We start from the raw sequence: 21,200 nt of genomic DNA, 5'->3' as shown, positions 1-21,200 counted from the left end.
GCTATCATTAGAGTGTCTTTTCAGGGCATTGATCTGCATGTGATAGAATGTTATATGAAAGCAAAAAACGGGAACACACAGAGCACATTGTAAAAAAGCAAGCTTTGCTGAAGTAAGGAAGGAGGGGGAAGGAAATGTTATGTAATTCAGGCCTCAAGCTACAAACCATAGCAAAAATCAGGCAAGGAACTGAATTGCGTGCATAATAATACTCTAGCAGCGTACCGACCGGAGAAATTATGATCATTCGTGAAGGAAATGTAGAGCACTGCATCAAGGCATTATATGTGAATACAAAGGATCCATCACTTTTAAAAGCTTATTCCTTTAGGCATGGTGTGCTTCTTATTTAAATGCTGCTGTATAAAGCATTTCTATATATGTGCTTCAAAACTCTATTAGATAAAACCCACCCATCCAGCTGCTGATGGTCTAGCTTTCCAGTAGGTGCACCTAAGGGCTTCCTGGAAAAGTCCCCTTCTCCCCCCGCCCCACCCCAATGGAACACATCTTTTCCTCACTATTAAATGCGCTGTTGTTTTGTTTTTAAAAAACGTTGCTCAATTTCATCTCATTTCAGATAACTACATTCAGATTTTTTGACTTGGGAAGCTATTCTTAGTGATAGCTAGTTCACACTCTGGAAGGTATCTGACATCTATAGCATTTAGTGGCAGAAATTAAATCCTGGGAAGTCTGAAACAGGGGTGTATTCTTGCAAACACGCAGTGGACACACAGCAGAGAACTGTAGCCAAACTGAACTCCCCAACACATGTGCACCTCATGTCCCTATGTGTTTACCAAAACATACCATATTCACACAATAGGATGCTCACAGCTGCAACTACCCCTGTGTACAGGGCAAACGTGCCTGCAATATAAAACGTGAATTTAAGAGGCAGCATCTATGATTCTGTGATCTGCATTACAGATATAAACTGCTTCAGGAACGCATTAGGATGCTCACAGCTTTATCTCTCAGCATACAAGGCTGTTTTAAGGATGAAAGAGACAGCTATAGACGTTTACTGAAGCTTTATCCTCAGTCCATGCATTTAATTGATAGTTGTATTTTTACTGTTGCAATTATTAGCAGGGCTGTAAAAATCTGGGCACCCAGTTACAACTGGCACCCCAAAATGAGTCCTGCTGACTGAGCTGCTGAAGAGGGCAGGACGTGAGTTGTTCTACCTTCTGTGTGCCCCCCAGTATGTGGGACCTGGTCACTTTTTCTTTTACTTCCTTAACTCCTCCTCAAAATCAGCTGCCATTCACTGGAGGGAGGGCCATGGTCCTAGGTAGGCTTTAACCTCTGGAAGAAAGGAAAGGAGGGGATGGAGACCAGAACTGGATTTGTCCTCTTGCTGGTGACCTCACTTCTATTCCTCCATTCTCTCTTCCAAATTCTATTATTATTATTATTATTATTGTTGTTGTTGTTGTTGTTGTTGTTGTTGTTATTATTATTATTATTATTATTATTATTATTATTATTATTATTATATCAGTTCCTAGGTTTTGCAGTTGCTGTTGTTTCACTCCAACTCCTATCAGCCCCAGTGAGCCTTGTAAATGGGCAGGGACAATGGGCGTTGAAGTGCAGCAACATCTGGAGGGCCACGAATTCCCTGTCCCTGTTTCAGAGATTTCGGCCAAATATTTTTAGTCACTCAAGAAACATCCTAACCCTCCTAGCAGTCAGTCAGATCGTGTAATGGGAAACTTTGTATAATAAATGCTTTGTGACCTGGCTTATTTTCCCAAGTTCACCGTGATCCCAATGCTAATGCTCCTCTGAGCTCGTTCTAAGGACATTGTACTGTAAATATTTTGAATCGCGATGCATTAATTTGATGCTGGCTGTGAGATCTTGAGACTAGCAGGACAGGAATGAATGCTCTTGCTGAAGGAGGGCAGGAATGGCAACTGTTTTGCAGACAGAAATCTCACTGGGTGATTTATCAATTCGTCTTCGCTCAGTCAGGCCGTAATCCTTACACTGTGCTTGCCTTTCCCAGTATAGTTGAAGTGGCATGGGATGCTGGTTTACAGCAGCCTCTCCCCGAGGGAAGGAAAAACCTGAGCATTTTGCAGATGTTCCAAGGGACTATTTGCAAAGTCCCTTCTACCTCTTTCCCTTGCCCCAAGCCCTGCTCCTAGAAGGCAGCGTTCCCCAGCCTGCTGGGGGATAGAGTGGGACTAGTATCCCCAGCAACCTGAACAGGAAAAATTATGCGCTATGTGCAATTTCTGCTGAGCTGGCCCTTGGGGTCCTTCCATGAGAATCATGCAGAGCATCATTTTCCCACCTGAGGTACTAGGATTTGTTAGTCCAGTTCAGGAAAAACGATCATCTGCTACAGTGGAACACTTGAGATACCACCACAACCTCCTCTGCCTTCCTTCTGGCACATGGCAAACCTCTGGGATGCCTTGGGGAAGGAGGAGGTTGAAGCCAGAGTGACTTGCAGGGTTGGGGTGAGCACACCCTGATCCTGTTCATAAGTATGGGATTGCTCATAACATCCCTAGTTTTTGTGTGTGTTGGGGGTGTATGTGTTGAAAATTGCATCCCCAACTTGTAATCTGCACGGTCCATATTACCATTCCAGGATTCTGCCCCTTCACTCCACTGTGTGTGTAGACCAGGCCTGTATGGGAATGTAAGCATCTTGCTAGATTAGATCAAAGGCCTTTCTAGTTCAGCATCTAGTATAAAATCATGCATGGCGTGCAGATGGGTTTCTTCATCTCTCATAATGCTAGAACTCAGGGCCCTCTTCCCATGAAGGTGAATGTTGGAAGATTCAGGACAGACAAAGGAAAGTATTTCACCCATAATTCTCTTTCTACAAGAGACATTGGTGGCCATCAATGTGGACAGCTTTAGAAGACAAAGAGACAAATTCATGGAGGATATGCAGGGTGGAGCTAATGGGACTTGTAGTCCAACGTCTGGAGCGCATAATGTTGGCTTTCCCTGCAGCGCACAAATATTATGGAAATTCATGTCCTTTTGTGGGGGGCGGGGAATGTGTGTGGGGGGGGTTGGTAATGTGTAAGCAGCCCCCCTACCTGAGGCCCTGTCTTTCTGCGTGCTGATGAAATCAAACACTCAGGAGATTGTCTTGGAACATTTATCATTGTGCAAAGAAAGACCACGAACCATCTCACTTTACAAATTTCTTTTCAACAAGTGACGTTTTCCAACACAAATGGAGAGGAAGGCATCTGAGAAGAACGAATGCTGTTCCTAGCAAAGTTGAATCAAGCCCAGAAGAAAACAAACATTTCTGCTCCAATATCAGGACTTAGTTTGTGTGTATTTTTAAAAGGATTTAGGATTCGGTCTGCTTCTCACTGAAGGTATTGGAAAAATGCCCAATTACTCTTAATGGAGATGGATTACATCCTTGGACCCTGATCCAACTGCACACATGCCACCAGTGCCAGCTTAGGGCATTTTTCTGCATGAGGCGGAGCCAAAATGGTGCCACCCTGCTATGATAATAAAGTCTTGCTGCACCATTCAGACACTTAATTCATGCCTTCATTCATCTCCCCTTCACGGTGCTGTCTAAAGCTGGTCACTTCACCCTCCTGTATAGCAGTGCCAACCCTGGCTCCTCAACTTTTAAGAGCCCATGGGCACATTCAAAAGCCTATAGAAAAAACCGTTGAGGGCATTTCACAGAAGTAAAACCAGCAATGCTTAGACACCCACCCCCCAACAGGCAAAACACATGCACACACCCCAACAACTAAGCGCAAAGATAAGAATAGGAGGCTAACCCACTTATGAAAAAAGGAAACCCCCCCACCCAGGCAAACTCTGCCTTTCAAAACATTAAAAACGGGGACGGGGGCTTTGGATGCCATGGTGTCCATGGGCACCACATTGGGGATCGCAGGCATACACAGTCCCCATGGCTGGATTGGACCTGGCAGTTGTGTATACAGCACCTGTCTTAATCCAGTTAGGTATACATGCATAGAAGCAAGAAAGAAGCACTCCCTTGCTGGTGCGAGGAAGTATCTTCTAAGGTTGTTCCACTATTTTCAGAATAAATGCAGAAGAATGGGTGACCTCACAGAGTAAATATTCTTTAGTATAAGTTAAGAATGCTGAAGTCCTGGCTGAGCAGCTGGCAGTGACCTCCATCAGCAAGTTCCCCCTTTTTTGGCAGCAGTTCCTTCCTTCTGCTGCAGAAGAGCTTAAATGTTTCCTTGGATTCCTCAGTGACATGCAGGCAAATCCAGCAGCGGAGAACAGCTGCAAAACAGGCAGCAAATTCAGAAGAAGCTGAAAATTGATTTAAGGGGGAGCATTAAGGACAAAGCAAGAGCTTATCATGACTCCCCCCCCCCCAATTCTTTGTTAACACATTGCTTTCTCGAAAGATAAAGCATAAAGCTGTTTTCTTCCTTCGGACTGACCAAAAATGCAGTTAATTTTAGGACTTCGTGGGGTTTTCATCGCTGATTCTGGACATAACAGAATGGGCAGATAAGTACAATTGGTAAAGAAGTGGATCATTATAATGCTTGCTGCTTTGTATCTCAACTGAAAATAAAGACCGGTTTTCCTATTTGGAGTATCTTGCAAGGTGTTCTGAAGGTGTTCTCCACTTCTTCTTGAGGACAATGGACACTTTTACACAACCATTTTAATCATTTAGTATTTTTTCATAGTACTTACAGGTGTGTTTGGTGCTTTTGACAAATGGTGCAATATGTACGTTCCTGTCCACAGTAGCTTGCAAAAAGAGGCGGAACAGGGATGTGGGGATAGGACAGGTGGGAGGGAAGGAACAGAGCAAATAATTATAGTTCCAAATTTAAATTTGAAATGGAAGCACTATAGTAAGTTGCAGGATATATTATTGAGTTATATGTTAAACGATAAGAAATCTCTGAGGAGTGGACGAAGAGAGAGAAGATTTAGGTGGAAAAGGGAAGCAAAAAAATGCACATTTTTTCCTACACTTCTTAAGAGAGGAAGAATGACAAATGTGTCCAGGAAGACCATTCCAGACGTAGGGAAAAGGAAGAGATAACGGACAGCAAATCAAAGGAGAATGGTCAGGAGGAGCCAAACTGTTGAACGCCTCAAAAACTAAAACTAAAACTAAAAGCAGAATATGAAGGGGCAGTTAAGAGGTCAAAAGAGAAAAGTAATATGATCATAATGAATTCCAGAGGGATTCGGCTGTGTTAAGCTGTTGGTAGCAAATAAATAAATAAAAGCCCCACAACACTGTCTTTTATATTGTGGCATAAGCTTTTGTGGACTGAAGAATTTGTGCCATGAAATGCACAGGAAATCAGCAAGTCTGTCAGAGCCTAATGTGTGACATAAGTTTTTCTTGCAAGGCTAATTTAGCACCTAAGGCAAGACAAATAGTTTCAAAGTGCTTTGTAGTGCTCTAGTCTTGACTGGAAACAAATTTGTTGATTAAATTTTAGTCCAGCGTGAAATTGCAGCACCACTGTTTGCAATACATTTCCTCTGCTCCCATGCCCCCCCCATGTATGTATAATATACCTGCCAACAGAGATGTCCATGAAAGCTTATTCCAAAATAAATATGACCCAGCATAGTCCTGTGGGTGTTTGCTCAAAAGTAAGTCCCACTGAGTTAAGAGTCCATAGGATTGTTACCTTCATGTGTAAGGTAGAGCGTTAGTTTGATCAGAACCATTGGTGAGCTGGACCAAAGTGGCAGAAGTCTGGGATGAGAACAAAGGTTTAAGGCAAGCCATCAGCATGCCTCAAACATGGCAATAAGATAAAAAATGATTAAAGACTGAGCCAATATCTTTGGACTAGAAGCAAAAAGAAAAAGGTAAATAGTAGGATTTCTGAAAGCTACGACAACCTTGTCCTGGAAAAGGTAAGAAGAAAGGAGGACGCTGAGTTTGAGAAATACATTATCTATGTTTCCCAGACACCAGGTTGTCCAGTTCCTGCATCTGCAAGTTGCTGCAAATTTGTTAAAGTGATAACGCTGAATACGGACACACCTCCTGCCTCAACTGACACAGTTACACAGAGCTGTATGTTATCTGCTGTCCATTAAGTACCTTAGATTGCCCCACCCACTGTTGCCGTTGGTGTATTTTGAGCAATAAGGAAAGTCTACAACACCACTTTGTTTTTGGTTTTAGCAATGCAGTTTACAAAGCAGGAGTGGGAAGCTATGGCCCTCCAGATCTTGTTGGAATCCGATTCCTATCATGCCCAAGCCATTGGCCCCACTGCCTGGTGCTGATGGCAATTGCAGTTCAACACCTGGAGAGCCAAAGGTTTCTCCCCACCACTGTCAACCTGCTATAAAGTTTTCAGTTCTTGGCTGCATGGACCAATGGCCCTGGCAGTATTAGCATTATATACAGTCAGTCCATGGGTCCATCTTCTGATCTTCTGGGTTGCCTCTTCTGACCAGCAGCAGCTCTTCAAACATAGACAGGGATCCTTCCAGCCTCTACTACCTTAGAAGGAGATGTGAGGAACTAAACCTGGAACTTGGTGCACGTAAAGCATGTCCTCTAGTGCTGAGCTGCAGGTCCTTCCCCAGTAAAACAATCCCGGCCTCTCTGCTCTTCACGTCCTGACTTTGCAAGGCTGGTTTCGTGTTTACAGAGCTATATGGACAAGACAAGGGAAAGAACATGATGCTTATACACATCTCTCTTCGCAGGCTGCCTTTTATCTGCATTTGCCTACCTTAAATATCAACATTGTGACTTTGGAATTTTGTTATGAAGTTAAAAGCTTAAACGAAAAACTTGCTTCCCAGAGCAGCCAGAAATATTTGAACACTTAAAGGCTTTCTGTCTGTGATTCAGAGATTTATTTATAAGACTGCTGATTTTGGGACATCAAACGTATACATTCAAACTGCAGGCATGAGTCACATTTGTAGGAGGTAATTACTACCAGAAAGTACATTCTAACTTTTGTCGGTTCCTCTTTAAAATGTCCACTTAAGAGTGCCATGTTCTAAAAATAGCATTCTTTGTTATGTGCTCAGTAAAATCCAGCCTTGCTGTATGGTGTGGTAATCTATGGAGGTTTAGCCTTGTGGTTAAGGGCATGTGTAGGCTTTACGGGAGGGCAAGTCCTGGACCATTTCTGGAGCGGTGGCCTGGTTAAAAATCACAAAAGCTAGTGCACTGATGCTTGTCTTTGTGGGCGCAGCTAACATTTGCAAACATGATACTTCTGCAGCACAAACCCTGGAAATGTTTTGCAATGCTCTTTGGCAGTTAGGGAATCCAAAAATTGTACGTGAGAGGGATTTCACAGTTGGAGGACATTCCAGGCATGCATGGTAACTTATCCTATAGCAAGGGAGGGGAACCTGTGGCCCTCCAAATTTATTATTGGACTCCATCTCCCAGGCAGCATGGCCATCTGCCAGGAACGATGGGAGGTGTGGGCCAGCAACATCTGGTGGGACACAAGTTTCCCATCCCTTATGGTGCGTGGCTTTGGGATCACCCTCTATTGAAGGGCTGTGGCCTTCCAGATGCTGTTGGATTCCCATCAGATGTAGCCAGCATTGCCAGTGGTCAGGGATGATTGGGGTTGTGGTCCAGCAACATCTGCTGCAGTTCTTGACACAGTACTTGGAGGATGCATTGGTTCCAGTCCCTGGCTTGGAGCTATTTTTGGCTCTTTTGTCCAGTCCTTTTCCTGCTCCAGAACTTCAGCTGTCTCAAATCCCCACCCTCCCAAGATTTATTCTTCAGCTCCCATGTGTTCAGCTGCCCTTGCAAACGCTGTTCCAAATGCCCAGTAGGACATTGCACTCCCAATGCGCTACTTTGCCCTTATCCTTTCTTAGTTCACTGGTGGCAAACTTGCCCTTTCAGCTGGTTCTGCAGCATGAAGCCTCTTTGTTCAGTTTGTTGAAGCCCTGGCCAAGGCCCTGCCCTCTGTCTGAAGTCTGTCTCACCCAGACTGGAAAGGGGGCGATCTGTCAGCAATGCAGGATCACAGTCTTCCGCTGCCTTGGAGTCTTCTGAGTTACTGATGACTTCATTGGATCTTTGAAGTCTTCTTCTGGCAGATCAGGGCTACCCTTCTCTCCTAACAGCAGGAAAGCTGAGAATCAGCCAGCTCAGGAAAGGTGAGAATTGAGGAAGGTGGCTCTGTGCCGTGTCCAAAAGCACAGGTCCCTGAAACCTGTCATTTCCAGGGGAAAAATGATTGCAGAGAGCTGGTAGGAGAGGCGAACCGGACAGCTAGTTGTGCCAAAAGAAGACACTGGCTGGGAAGGTCCAATGAGTGTGTGCATGTGTTGTGCTCCTGCAGTTATCTGTGTGCATGCCACCTCTGGGTGTCACCCCTCTCTGCAATTTCCCAATTAGCTGAGCAGCAGGAAAGAGAACTACCCTCCAAAAACACAACACATGATGTGTAATAATGCTGATGCAAACTCCTCTTCCTTTAGAGGAGTTTGTATCAGCATTACTACACATGTGTTGTGTTTTGGGCATCTGTGGTCTGCATGTGTGCAAGGGGGAATGTGGGGTGGCGATGCCCATTTTTGCTTAGGCCACACTTGTATGCACACCTCTGAGGGTTGGCTAAAAGGGAATGCAACCCTCTGGCCAAAAAAAGAGGTTGTGCTATAGTTGTGCTATTGTTGCAAGAATTTCATTTACAGCACAAACCTAGGCATCTCTACTCAGTAGAGTAGGCCTTACTCACTGATAAGTGGATATTGGATTGCAGCCTTGGTTTAGTACATATCATTGCTGCCTTACTAGCCAGGAGAATTCTTCCATTTGCTTCTGCGGTTGTTTGTTACAGTTATTTTGCATTTGCAAGAATGATAGCATGGTACAGTTCTGCATAAATGAATACAGGTTATGAATCAGCGTGGAATTGAGCCCAGTGCTGTCCTCTGCCTGTCACAACCTTATAAATTAATCTCCCCATGCAGGGGATTATGCCTATTCCTAAATGCTGCTATCGCCCTTCCCACAGTAATCTCTTTCAGTATGTTCTGAGGGTGGTTGTTCCTATCATTTGGTCCACCCTACAAACAAACAAACAAACAAACAAACAAACTCACACGCTTCATAGCAGGGATTTAATTACTCTCATTCGGGGCATGTAGTGTGCTGTCATACCACAACGCTATGGTTCAAAAACCCAAAACAAATAGATGCAACTGTGATCAACAAGACAGACCAGACACGTTTTGAGTGGTTACTGCACTGTGGTTACAAATGGAATACAGAGACTCTCCATTCAGTTCTGTGGGCTATGGAGCTATTCCAATAAGAAGTCTGATCATGCATCAGAAGATGTGTGTCCACCACATATTTTGAGCCAGTCATTTTTAGGTCACCATCCCTCCTTCAAAGAACAATGGCCCATGTAGACAGTTTTCACAGAGGTCCATCAAGCTAGCTAGTAACCATACCATGTGGTAGTTAGTCCAGGGCCTCCTCGACTGCCTTCCATGCTGCTAATCAGGCTTATCATTGCTTGCAATTTTGCTGGCAGCAAAGCTGCAGCCCCCCCATTGAGAAAGATCAGGAATGGGAAGATCTAATAAAAACCGAGCAAGTCAAACAACAAGCTGGACCTTGAAACTGGTTCCTTTCCAGGTTTGCTATGTAACACGCTGCGGGTTCTCATTTCTGCTCCCCCCCCCTAGAGATCAAAGCCAATATTCCTTCTAGTTGTGTTGCTCCAGTTCCTTCATTTCTCGACTCCCACATTATATCCAGTCAAGTGATCATGCAATATGCATAGCTATATAATTAATGCCAAGAGTTCATCACTGCTTTCACCCAGTTGTTTATAACAATGGGAATGCTGTTTGTTTAGAGATCTAACCTCTTGTCCGTGGAGTGAGAAAACCATTTTCCATTTCCATTTATTATATTTTTATGCTGCTTTTGACTCACATGGATCACAAAGCGGCTCACAAATAATAAATAAGAAAACAGAATGGAACATCACAAATATAACACAAATCACATAGAATAGTTAACAAATCACTAAAGCCACCACATTCTAGAAAACACTATGAATAAAACAACTTTAAAAAATAAGCTAAACAGCACAAACACAAGCAGCATCATATAACCATTTTCCTCTGTCCGAAATGTCTTACTCTATCACCTCCACCGTGGTTCATATATGGTGCCTTTCAACTAAAACTTCTGCTCCTCACATGGTATATTCCCTTGGCTCTTACAGTTTGGACTCTTGATAATGCCTCTTTCCATGTCGTCTTATTGGAATGTGTTTAGGTGAGAGGTGGGGTTACAGTGGCCCTATTGTTGGACACCCCAACTCCCCTCAGCCCCAGCCAGCATGACCAACTGTGAGGCATGATGGGAGTTGTAGTCCAGCAATATCTGGAGAGCCACAGGCTCCCATCACTCATTTAGATCCTGTGCAAGTTTGTTACAGGATCCAAACCTGTCCTATTTCTCACCATACTCTTCTAACCACCACCCACAGCACAGTTTTGTTGTTGTTTCGTCTTACAAACATCACAGCTACAACTGGTTTATGAGAGTTCAACTTTTGTTCTGGTTCTTAAACCCTTATTCTTCAAATCCATTTTTGCACAGCAGGCATGAGGAACGTTTGGGCTTGAGGTGCGAGACATCCTTCTCTCTTCCATTCTCTCCATCATCCGTTCTTTCCCTCTCTGACACACACGTACGTACTTTTTCTCCCCTTCATCCATCATTCATTCATCCTCTGGTTAGTGTGTGTCAGCATCAGTCATGCACATTTCAGGAAGAATAAAGCCTTCATCACACCAGGCCAGCAGTGAAATGAAAGATTTAGAGAGTCAGAGGCTCAGACCACTTCCAGGTTTGGGGACACACAGCCATAATAAGAGTAAGAATCTTCAAAATATTGAGGAACATACTCCCGGGAAGGACAAAGATGGGGAAATCTTACTGTTGCACAACCATGCGTTTTAATTATTGCATTGTTTATACATGTTATGCCTTAGAATTAGCTGTGCTTGTTGTTAAATAAAATAGCTTTGCGTGTTCTCCCATATGGTTTGGATTTGGTTAGGAGGGTTCAAGCCTATTTACAAGCTTAGCACTCTTGGAAGTAAGAAGTGAGGTCCTCTTGTGAGAGAAGGGTTATTGGTTTGCTCTGCTTTTGTTTTTGTTCATTATGTCTTTTGTGTCTTCTTTTTGTGTTTTTATGTTGTGAACCGCCCTGTGATCTTCAGATGAAGGGCAATATACAAATCAAATCAAATAAAACGAGTCAAAACTGTGATGTGTAGACTCATTTTATATTTTAGAATAGCTAATGTTCTTCTAGGCTTCATCAACAGAAGTATAGTTTCCTGATCAAGGGAAGTAATCCTACTGCTCTATTCTGCCTTGGTCAGACTACACCTGGAGTGCTGTGTCCAGTTCTGGGCACCACAATTTAATAAGGGTATTGAGAAACTGGAAGGTGTGCAAAGGAAGGTGACCAAGTTGATCAGGGGTCTGGAAAGCAAGCCTCATGAGGAACAGTTGACAGAAGTGGGGAATGTTTAGCCTGGAAAAGAGGCAAGTGAGAAGAGATATGATAGTCATCCTTAAATATCTAAAAGGCTGTCACATGAAAGGTGGAGCAAGCTTGTTTTGTCGTAGCCCTGAATAACTTGTGCTCAGGATACCTTAAGGACTGCCTTACCTTGTCCTTCCCAAGTCAATAACTCAGATAATCTGGCAGGCACTAGGGGGGGGGGGCTAAACACTGGAGGCTCAACTTCTCATTGACGCGACTCATGCTTCAGGTCCATGGAGGGCCACTAATCATGCTCCTCCATGGAGCAGAAGCACGAGTCACGTCAATGAGATGTCAGGCCTTCAGTGTTGTGGGCCCAACTCCCTCCTACTAAATATCAGACAGGAACCATCCCTGAGTTTCAGGTGCCTGGCTAAAGCAGTATTATTTCAGGAGGTCTTTGCATCGTGATTGCTTCTCCCGTTTTCTTTTCTTTTATTAAAAAAACTATGTCTTTAAATTTCTGCAGTTGACTTTATGTTTTAAATTTTGCATACTGTGTATTTTTATTTGTAAGCCACTTTGAGACTTTGGTGGTGAAAAGTTTTTTTTAAAAAACAAATAAAATTAGATGTGAAATGGGACATATTCAAGAGAGCCACTGTATGCTCTAGCCACACACTTCAGTAAGATCAAATAAATAAATAAATAAATAAATAAATAAATAAATAAATAAATAAATAAATATTGAGAGTTTCTCCTACCTAATAAATCCTGTTGAGGCTACAGCTTGGATAGTTAAAACATCTTTAACAAGACCTAAATCACATTATTTGTAGCTCTAGCACTTACATGATGTGTTTGTTGTCAGAAGTGGCCCTCTTCCTCCTCCCAAGCTTGTTCCTTTTCGAGTGAATCACCTTCGCTGTAGGGGTTCTCCCGGGAATTGGGATGGAAAGGGGATTACCAGGAGAAAGCTCATCATGGTTTGCCTGTAAAAAGAAACCCTTTATTGAAACAACTTTCAGCCCAACCTTACAGTTTCCTTGCCAGGCTTTAGCTCATTGAAGCTCTAAAAAAAAATGCCCAGATATTTAAACATCAGTAATTAGTTTTAATGGAAAATATTTGTTGGCTTTTGTTTTTTTAAAAAACCCCAAATCTCGGAGGGAAAACAAACCAATAACCCAAAGGAATAAATGAAAACTAATGTGGGAAATTCCAGTTGGATCAAAGTAATTGAGTAAACCACAGTTCTGGATGGCTAGACATGAATGTAGGATGCATGAAAGGGATTCTCTCACATCCAGTGTATTATGTGGGGATGTTGGCTGTGGAAGGAGACAATGATAAAGAAGCTTATAAATGCGGACAATTTGTTCAGAACCACTGCTCTATTTAATCATGTCTTGGTGCCAGAACTGGACTGTGCAGCAGGTCTTGCACCACCACCTATCTATGGCCAATGGAGAGCCAGTGTGGTGTAGTGGTTAAGAGCGGTAGTCTCGTAATCTGGGGAACTGGGTTCGCATCTCCGCTCCTCCACATGCAGCTGCTGGGTGACCTTGGGCCAGTCACACTTCTTTGAAGTCTCTCAGCCCCACTCACCTCACAGAGTGTTTGTTGTGGGGGAGGAAGGGAAAGGAGATTGTTAGCCGCTTTGAGACTCCTTAAAGGGAGTGAAAGGCGGGGTATCAAATCCAAACTCTTCTTCTTCTTCTCAGTGGAGACCAGCCTTACCAGCCAATGGTGGCTTGTGCACCAGTAGGCCAAGCCATGGCGGCTAATAGACCCTGACTGCTAGAAGAAACTCTGGATTGGGCTTGCTCATTGGCCTGAGCAGCAAGGGGAGGGGTCAGAACTCAGTGATAGACAGGGGTGGGGGAGAAATTTGATTCAGTTCACATTTAAAGGTGAACCTCTCTAATTCACAATTTCTGAAACAATATGCGAGCTGAAAATCAGCCACCCTTTGAAATTTGCAGTCCTCCAGCCAAGCAGCATGTACAGAAATGCATGTGCTAGGATAAATTGTGCATAAGAATGCATGTGTTAGTGAGAAAATATCCAAGAAGGCGTTATAGACTTCTCTGTGCCACAGGCTCCCCGCCCCCACTCACAAAGCCCTGTTACCTCTTCAGCTTCCAACATCTCCTCCTCCCAGTCTTCTCCCTCTGACCACTCATTGTCATCTCACTACCAATCCCTGGCTCTGAGCTTTCTTCCCCTGGGAGTTCTCCAGCTGGTTCCTCCGATCCTTCCGAGTTCATCCAACCAGTCTCTGACATTTTCTAGAGGTGCTCTAAAATTATATGTAAGGACAATGACATTATTAATACATGGCAATGCATTGGAGGTTGAGAGATGAAGAGGGCAAGGGGCATTTTGGAATGCGAGATCTCCAGATCTTCCACTTTGCAAGAGCAGTTGTACAAATCTGTTTCCTGGTGGCCACTTTTTAAGAAGTAGCCACATCCAATCTTCATTTGAAATGCTGTGTGAAGTCAGCACTGTGTTTGACTGGTTTGGTTTTCTGCAAGAAATGGTGGAAACCATGAGAGGAATACCAACTGCCTGGCCATGATCAAATTGCAGCACCAGGAGGGAAAAAAAATTCCGCACAGCATCATACAAGTGATAAAACACATTTCATAGGAGGCAATGGGTAAAACATATTACTTGAAAAACTCTGGTAGCCTTTGACAATCTGCAGTTTGAATCTGATATCCGAATCGATGCCTGCTCTGTTATGGAGTTATTTGTTTGCCGTTATGGAGACAAGATGTTTTTCTCCGTACAGACATCCCTAAACCAGCTGGCAGAAGTCAAGGAATGAGAATATAAGTCTCAGCTGACAAAGTGCAAAAAGAATGTTCACAAGCATTCTTGGAAATCTTGCTCTTAAATAAATAAATGGAGTAAAATACCACGAGGAAGACAGTGGGATAGGATTAATATTTCATGACCTAGTAAATTTCAGTAGTGAATATTGCACTCGTGCCAAGTTTCTTAGACGCTTTTAGAAACATTTGAAGTTCTGGAGCAGGAAAAGGACTGGACAAACTAGAGCATTTTCTATCGGCTCACCCAGCAGCAAAAATGAGGGTGCTCAGACACGATGCCTTGGGATGGATCAGTCTGTCAATTTTGGTTTCTCTCAGTTTCTCATTTTTCCAGCCGTAAATTCTTTTCACCCCATTCCTGCATCAGTTTGTGAAATTTTCTTGTTAAATCTTCATATTAAAAACTGAATACATTTTCATATGCATTTCTCATACTATCCACACGTTGAATGTGATTTTGCCCAGTGCATGCATTTGCCCAAGAAAATTCCCAAAATATAATGTGATTTTGCACATTATTTTCACTAATATATGCACTTTTGTGCTATCTTTTTGGGTTGGAGAACTGTGTAAGAGGAGGTCTTAGTCTGAAGGATAGCAGTGTTTCAGTTCGCTTATTGATTTGGGCAGGGAGAATTAAGCGGGTTTGCATGAAAATACCGTACTCCCCCTATCTGTAACAGTGCCCCTATCTTTGAGGAGCTTCGGGCTTATTGAATGTGGCATAAAAAGAATGTCAAAGTGTCTCACCTCTCCATATAACTGAATATAGAACTAACAATTCCAAGTTTGGGGCAGGGGTGACGAACCTTTTTGAATCTAAGGGTTTCATCCCCTTTTGAGTGACCTACCAGAGGTTACATACAAGTGGTGGTGTAATTTAATGAATGTAATTTTTTACCTTTGCACAGTGGGCTAGTCTAGACACACACTCCCACACCCCTCTCTATCCTCCACTCAGGCCAGCAAGAGCCATTATTAGACTCCAAAGACACATTCCAGGCAGGCAAAAACACTCAAGGAAGGGTGTGAAGCAAGTGAGGTCAGCATGCTGCCACATTCCTGCTCCACGCATGGCCACTAGGGATGCTTAGGGAATATGATCTTTGTGAATACGATACAAATCAACCATCAATATCTCCTGAGCTAATGCCCTGATCAGAATGTCTATTTCCTTCGGATTTCACACATCTGCACCTTTTACAATGTGGTTTTCATCTCCAAAAATGCATCACCAGGCACTTAGGAATGCATATTTTCAGATAAAGTACACTTAGAAATGTGTACAGTACTTTCATAAATTCAAATATACATTTTGAAAAAATGAACAAGCAGTTAAATGCAGAGACAGGATGGAATGGGTTTATGAATGAATCAAAGGCTACATGGATTGATTGATCCATCCATCCTTAATAACCACCTATCCAGATTGTAAATGTTGCTGGACATTTTTAAAGGGGTGATGAAAGTTCTCAGGAGCATCTTTGTCTTTGAGAATGCTAGGAGGATATAAAGATGCACGAGAAGTCTGGTGAATTAGACACAGTCTCCTTGCTGCACCTTCTGATCTGATGAGAGCAATGCAGGCAATTGTAGCTGGATCACTCTCAGCATTTCACAGGTGACGCCAGACAGCCAAACTGGTACTGCTGGCTCCCAGGTTGGCTGGTGCCTTCTCACAGTCTAGATAACACATCACTTTGGGCCTGACCTAGGCTGGTCACTTAAGCCTCATGAAAAAAAGAGGAAACACATCACCAAAAAGGATGGCGAAAGAAGACATGGATTCACATTACATATGCATAAGCAAGTACACATGCAAATTTAAAAATAATTACTGTAATTTAAACAGGAACACATCTCAGCAAGGTGAGGAAGGTGGTGGCCAGGTGTCCTGTGTGTCTGCTCAACCTGCTGTCCAGGTGCTGACTGAACCCCTGTTCTTCCTTCCTAGAGTTTGCTCACTACCATCTATCTAATTATCTATCTATCTATCTATCATCTATCTATCTATCTATCTATCTATCTATCTATCTATCTATCTATCTATCTACTATCTATCTATCTATCTATCTATCTATCTATCTCTATCTATCTATCATCTATCTATCTATCTATCTATCTATCTATCTAATCTATCGTCTTTAAACCACACTTTCATATGAAATATTGCATGGCGGTATATGCAATACTGTATTAATAACATAAAGAATAAGATATTTACACTGGATATGAGCTGGACCACCATTCAAACTGTGGACAGCTTCAAATAGAGGATTGTCCTCTGTAAAGGAGGCCATCTTCAATCTGACTTCAAACTGTCTTCTGTGTTCCTCCAGTGGTCCACGAACTTCATCCAAGGGGTCCATGGCGTCTGTGGATCTGGCTGTGAAATATTCATGTTAACTCTTAATTGTGCTTTTAGTGGTTATGTCTGCAATTTGAACGGTAAGACCATGAAGTGTGGTCGACAAGAAATAAAACCAGCAAGAAGAATGCAATTAAAAATAATACAGCACCTAGCACAGCACATTACAATTGCTACAGGTTGTACAATGACAATAAAGGTATTATTGTTATTATAAGAGGGAGGAAAATCAACAAGTGGTTGCAGCAATTTTCAAGTGGTCCATGGGGGGCAGGGAGGCTATTTGGGAGCCACTACTCTGGCTTCTAGGGCTACATTGAGTACATTCTGCCTCACACAGCATTACTCATTCTGTTTGCCCTCTAACTGGTTGCTCATCTCACCCTCCTGCCTGCCATCTGCCATGGGAGGCCTCGCTCAAAATTCACTAAGATGTCCGGAGTTAATTTCGCCCAGCGTGTCTAGGGCTGATTGAAGAAATCTGCTATTGGCACAAATACAAAGCTTTTCACTATTTCCATATTTAAGTTGGATCAAGCTTGCTGGGAAGGTTGCTCTTCCAAATTAATATAACACAGCTTTATTGAAAATGTGCCGTTGCCAGAAGTGGCTCGCGATGATGAGATAGGTAAGGCACGCAGGAGGGCAGCAGCCTCCCCATGTTTGAAGTCATGTAACTTTTGGGACCTCAAAACGGCAAAAGTTCCTCCGGCTTTTGTTCCTGACCTCCAGCAGTAACTCTCCCATTTGCTTGAGCGGGGGAAACAGCATTTGAGTCTGTGGGAATTCGAGCCTGTAAAAACATTTTTTCCCCTTTTGAGTACTGTAGATTGCAACTATCCACAAGCTTTGGGGGAAAACAGTAGACTTTACCCTCATGATCCAATCATCCATTACTTGCAAAACCTTCAAAAACCGGGACGAGGAGAGAGAACATAATATAAATATTGCTTCTAGCCTCCTTGTCTGTGTTCTCAGGGTGGTTGTTTTTTTAGTGTCACAAAGACCCTTAATACACATTTAAAACTTTGTCTGTCAAGAGGAACCTTTTTGACGCTGCCCTCATTGTTATTTCAGGGTCTTGCAGTTGAAATATAATGTTTATGGGACTCTGAGATTTGCACTTGTTCGTGTGCTATATATACATTGGGTTTATAAGAGGGAATGACCTAAACCACCTTGTTTTCAGGCAGTGATTCCCAAGGGTGGCAAAACAGTCTTAAAAACCAAGCTGGGGGAAAGGAGGCTTATAAATGTGTTAAATTGCTGGGGGTGAAGGGGTGGGTTGATTCCCTATGTGAATTTCTTCGACATTTCTCATTTTGGAAAATATGTTTAGGATTAGAAATAAATTTAAAAACAAGCAGACACCTCAACCTTCAGTCACAAGTGTGTTCATATTTCATGCGCAGCTTATTCGTTTCAAGGTTTTTCTGTGTAATAACGTGCCTGTAGAACACACAAGTTCTGCAAATCATCAGCTTCAATGTGCAAATTTCTTCAGTCAAAATAGAGGGGGGATGCTTTTAAATGCCAAGGTTTCAACAAGAACTGGACTTATTTAACCTTGTTCTGTTTATTGGCCATAGTAGTAGTGCTGCATCAAAAAAATTCCTTCTGTTTTTAACTACATTCCTCTGCCAAATAATGCTGAAAGAAATTGCATTTGAAAATTAAAGAGAAAACTTTCAGTTAAATCCTCATGGGTGAGATGTGGGATTTACTTTACTTTCATGGTAGCCAATGCCTGTATTCTTCAGCCATCTTGACTTCCTGCATTTCCTGGAAATCCCACAACATCATTGGCTGGGATTTCCTGGGCCCACTGCATTGGCTCTGCTGAGTGGGGCTCTGTTTCCATACAAGTGGGTCATTAGATGAACTTTGTAAATTTTAAGAACTGGTTCCTGAATTTGCTTTTTCTCCTCCCCACTTCCCATTCCCCTTTCCTTGAGATCCACGGATGAAGGGCAGTATACAAATTTAATAAATAGCAATCATCATCATCATTATTTGTTACTGGTGATTTTCTGTAAGCCACTCTGAGAACTCTTTTTGGCTCAAGAGCATGGTAAAAGTGTTATAAGTAAACAGACACGAGCCCCTGTGACAGGCAGGCAATAAAAGGCCTCTGAATTGGTGAGGCCGATCCTGCCATGGCTTTTTCAACCTGCCTTGCCCCACCCTCCAGCCCTAGGAACCTTCATGAGGGAACTGTTAACCAGAGGGAGGACTGTGAGGGGAGAGAGACTCTTGTTTTCCATCAGGGAGTGCTTGGTACGACCTTTGCTGCTCCAGCTCAAGTCCAAGGAACCTTTAGAAGGGAGTTGCTGCCACAGGGAATATGTATACAGTGGTACCTTGGGTTACAGACGCTTCAGGTTACAGATTCCGCTAACCCAGAAATAGTACCTCGGGTTAAGAACTTTGCTTAGGATGAGAACAGAAATTGTGCTCCGGTGGCACGGCGGCAGCAGGAAGCCCCATTAGCTAAAGTGGTACCTCAGGTTAAGAACATTTTCAGGTTAAGAACGGACCTCCAGAACGAATTAAGTTCTTAACCCGAGATACCACTGTATGTGTATTTGAATGAGCCGACTAGAGTGAAAGATTAGGACTCATGGGTTGGTGGAGTGTGTGAATTTAACAGTGCTTCGTTGATCTTTCAGTTGCTGTTTTGTTAAAGTTATTAATACAGCTTTATAGATGAATGCCGTATTGATTTGTTAATCATATAATATGACTTTTGCTTTAATTGTGATATTTCAGCTGATTTTTTTAGTTGCTGCTTGTTAACAGTGTTTCATATATTGCAATTGTTTCCCTGATGGCTTGTTAATTGTTCTATAAGATTTATGCAGTATTTGTGATGTTCTGTTACGTTCTATCACTGTATTTATTTTTGTAAACTGCTTTGGGATTCATTGGAATGAAAAGCGGCATAGAATCAGAGAATCGCCCAGTTGGAAGGGACCACGAGGGTCATCTAGTCCAACCCACCCCCTGCGACGCAGGAATCTTTTTGCCCAACGTGGGGCTCAAACCCACAAGCCTGAGATGACTGAGCTCTCTCCCTCCACAGAAATGCATTAAATCAAAATCAAGGAGACCTTTTCATTCCTACCCAACAGTTCAATTATTCTGTGATCCTCAATTTCATTGATAGCTTTCAACATCTTCATATTCACCTTCACCACGCCACTCAGATTTTTTTAAAAAAAACACAACAACACAAACCCTTTTCTTAAAGTTGCCAGACTTTTCTGTAAAATTCGGATTAGAAAGCAGCCACTCCCAATGTTCCAAATGCTTCATAACTTTTACTGATGTGGCAGAAGTGTTTCCTTCTGTCATGCGGTATCCATGTTCACAACAAAAACGAGCAGGAAGTCTCCTAGGGGCATAGGAGCCAACTCCTAGGGGCCGAGGGGTCTTCACCCCACACATAAAATATTTGAGGGGCCCGCGAGTAAGGAGGTCAAGGTATGAGGTATACAAGATTAAGCACAGAGTGGGGAAAGACAACTTCATCTGCCTCTCTCATAATACCATAATACCAGAATACTTAGGAAACTGGGAAATTCAGGAAAGACCAAAAGAAGTATTTCTTCACACATGGATTTTTATTTTTTTTTACTGCCAGATGTAGGGATGGCTGCCAACCTGTTTTGAAGGGGGATTAGGCAAATGCCTGCTTAACGGACAAGACTATCAGTGGCTAGTAGTCCTAAGGACTGTATTTTACCTCCAGTATCTGTGGAAGTCTGCCTCTGAATGCCGTTTCCTGGGTACCACAAGTAGAAGAGAGCTGTTGCGTTCATGGGTTGCATGAACTTGGGGCTTCCCTCAGGCGCCTGGGCTGGATCTAGACACATCAAAAAAACATTTCAGGAAAACGTGTTGTAAACCTCATAATAGGAAATCATGTTGCTGAAAGACAGGACTCCACAGCACCATCTGTTGTCACAGGTTATAATGCACTTAAAACGCTTTTTCAGGTTGGCCACTGTGAGAACAGAGTGCTAGGCTGAAACGGGCCTTTGATCTGACCCAGTAGGGGTCTCCTTATGGCTGATGATTGGTTTCTGTAATATTTCTCAAAAAATAGGTGTTTCTTTTCCAAACAAGTTCCTTTGTAGCAGAACAGTCTGAGGGGGCAGAGCTTGTTTTCTATACCATAGTCTTACTTTGCTTGGAGGAGCTGCAAAAATGACTTATGTGTTTGTTAAAGGTTTAGTCAGAAGAGGAAAGAGTAACAAGGCACTGGCAGGGCTCGTAGATACTTTCTCCTTCTTTCCTTAAAATGACTTTTCCAGGGAAATCTAGAGCGAAAGAACAACTGTGAGCCATCCCTGATCTCTGGAAATTGATCGGTGTTCTGTTTTTATGAAAAGCGGTGCCACCTTCCACCTGCCTTGTAACCAGAGAGCACCACTCCGGCACTTCTTGTTCCCGTAGATTCCTCTCTCCTCCTGGACGTGCCAG

At 42.9% G+C, this 21,200-nt stretch overlaps 2 long non-coding RNA genes across 4 annotated transcripts in view; one reads left to right on the top strand and one right to left on the bottom strand.

The window, feature by feature from the left end:
• LOC308569886 overlaps window positions 1-21,200 on the top strand; it is a 62,952-nt gene that overhangs the window by 26,505 nt on the left and 15,247 nt on the right. The gene's annotated exons all lie outside the window — the stretch shown is intronic.
• LOC308569898 lies at window positions 11,929-20,682 on the bottom strand. Its single transcript, XR_014000917.1, has 3 exons — window positions 20,451-20,682; window positions 13,702-13,785; window positions 11,929-12,496 (listed from the first exon to the last, which is right to left on the bottom strand). It is a non-coding gene; the product is annotated as an uncharacterized lncRNA (long non-coding RNA).

Source organism: Podarcis bocagei (genome assembly GCF_964188305.1).
Source record: "Podarcis bocagei genome assembly, chromosome: 12".
In the NCBI taxonomy this organism is placed as follows: Eukaryota; Metazoa; Chordata; class Lepidosauria; order Squamata; family Lacertidae; genus Podarcis; species Podarcis bocagei.
Note: the sequence above shows the minus strand (reverse complement) of the source record. Positions and strands in the feature narration are given on the sequence as shown.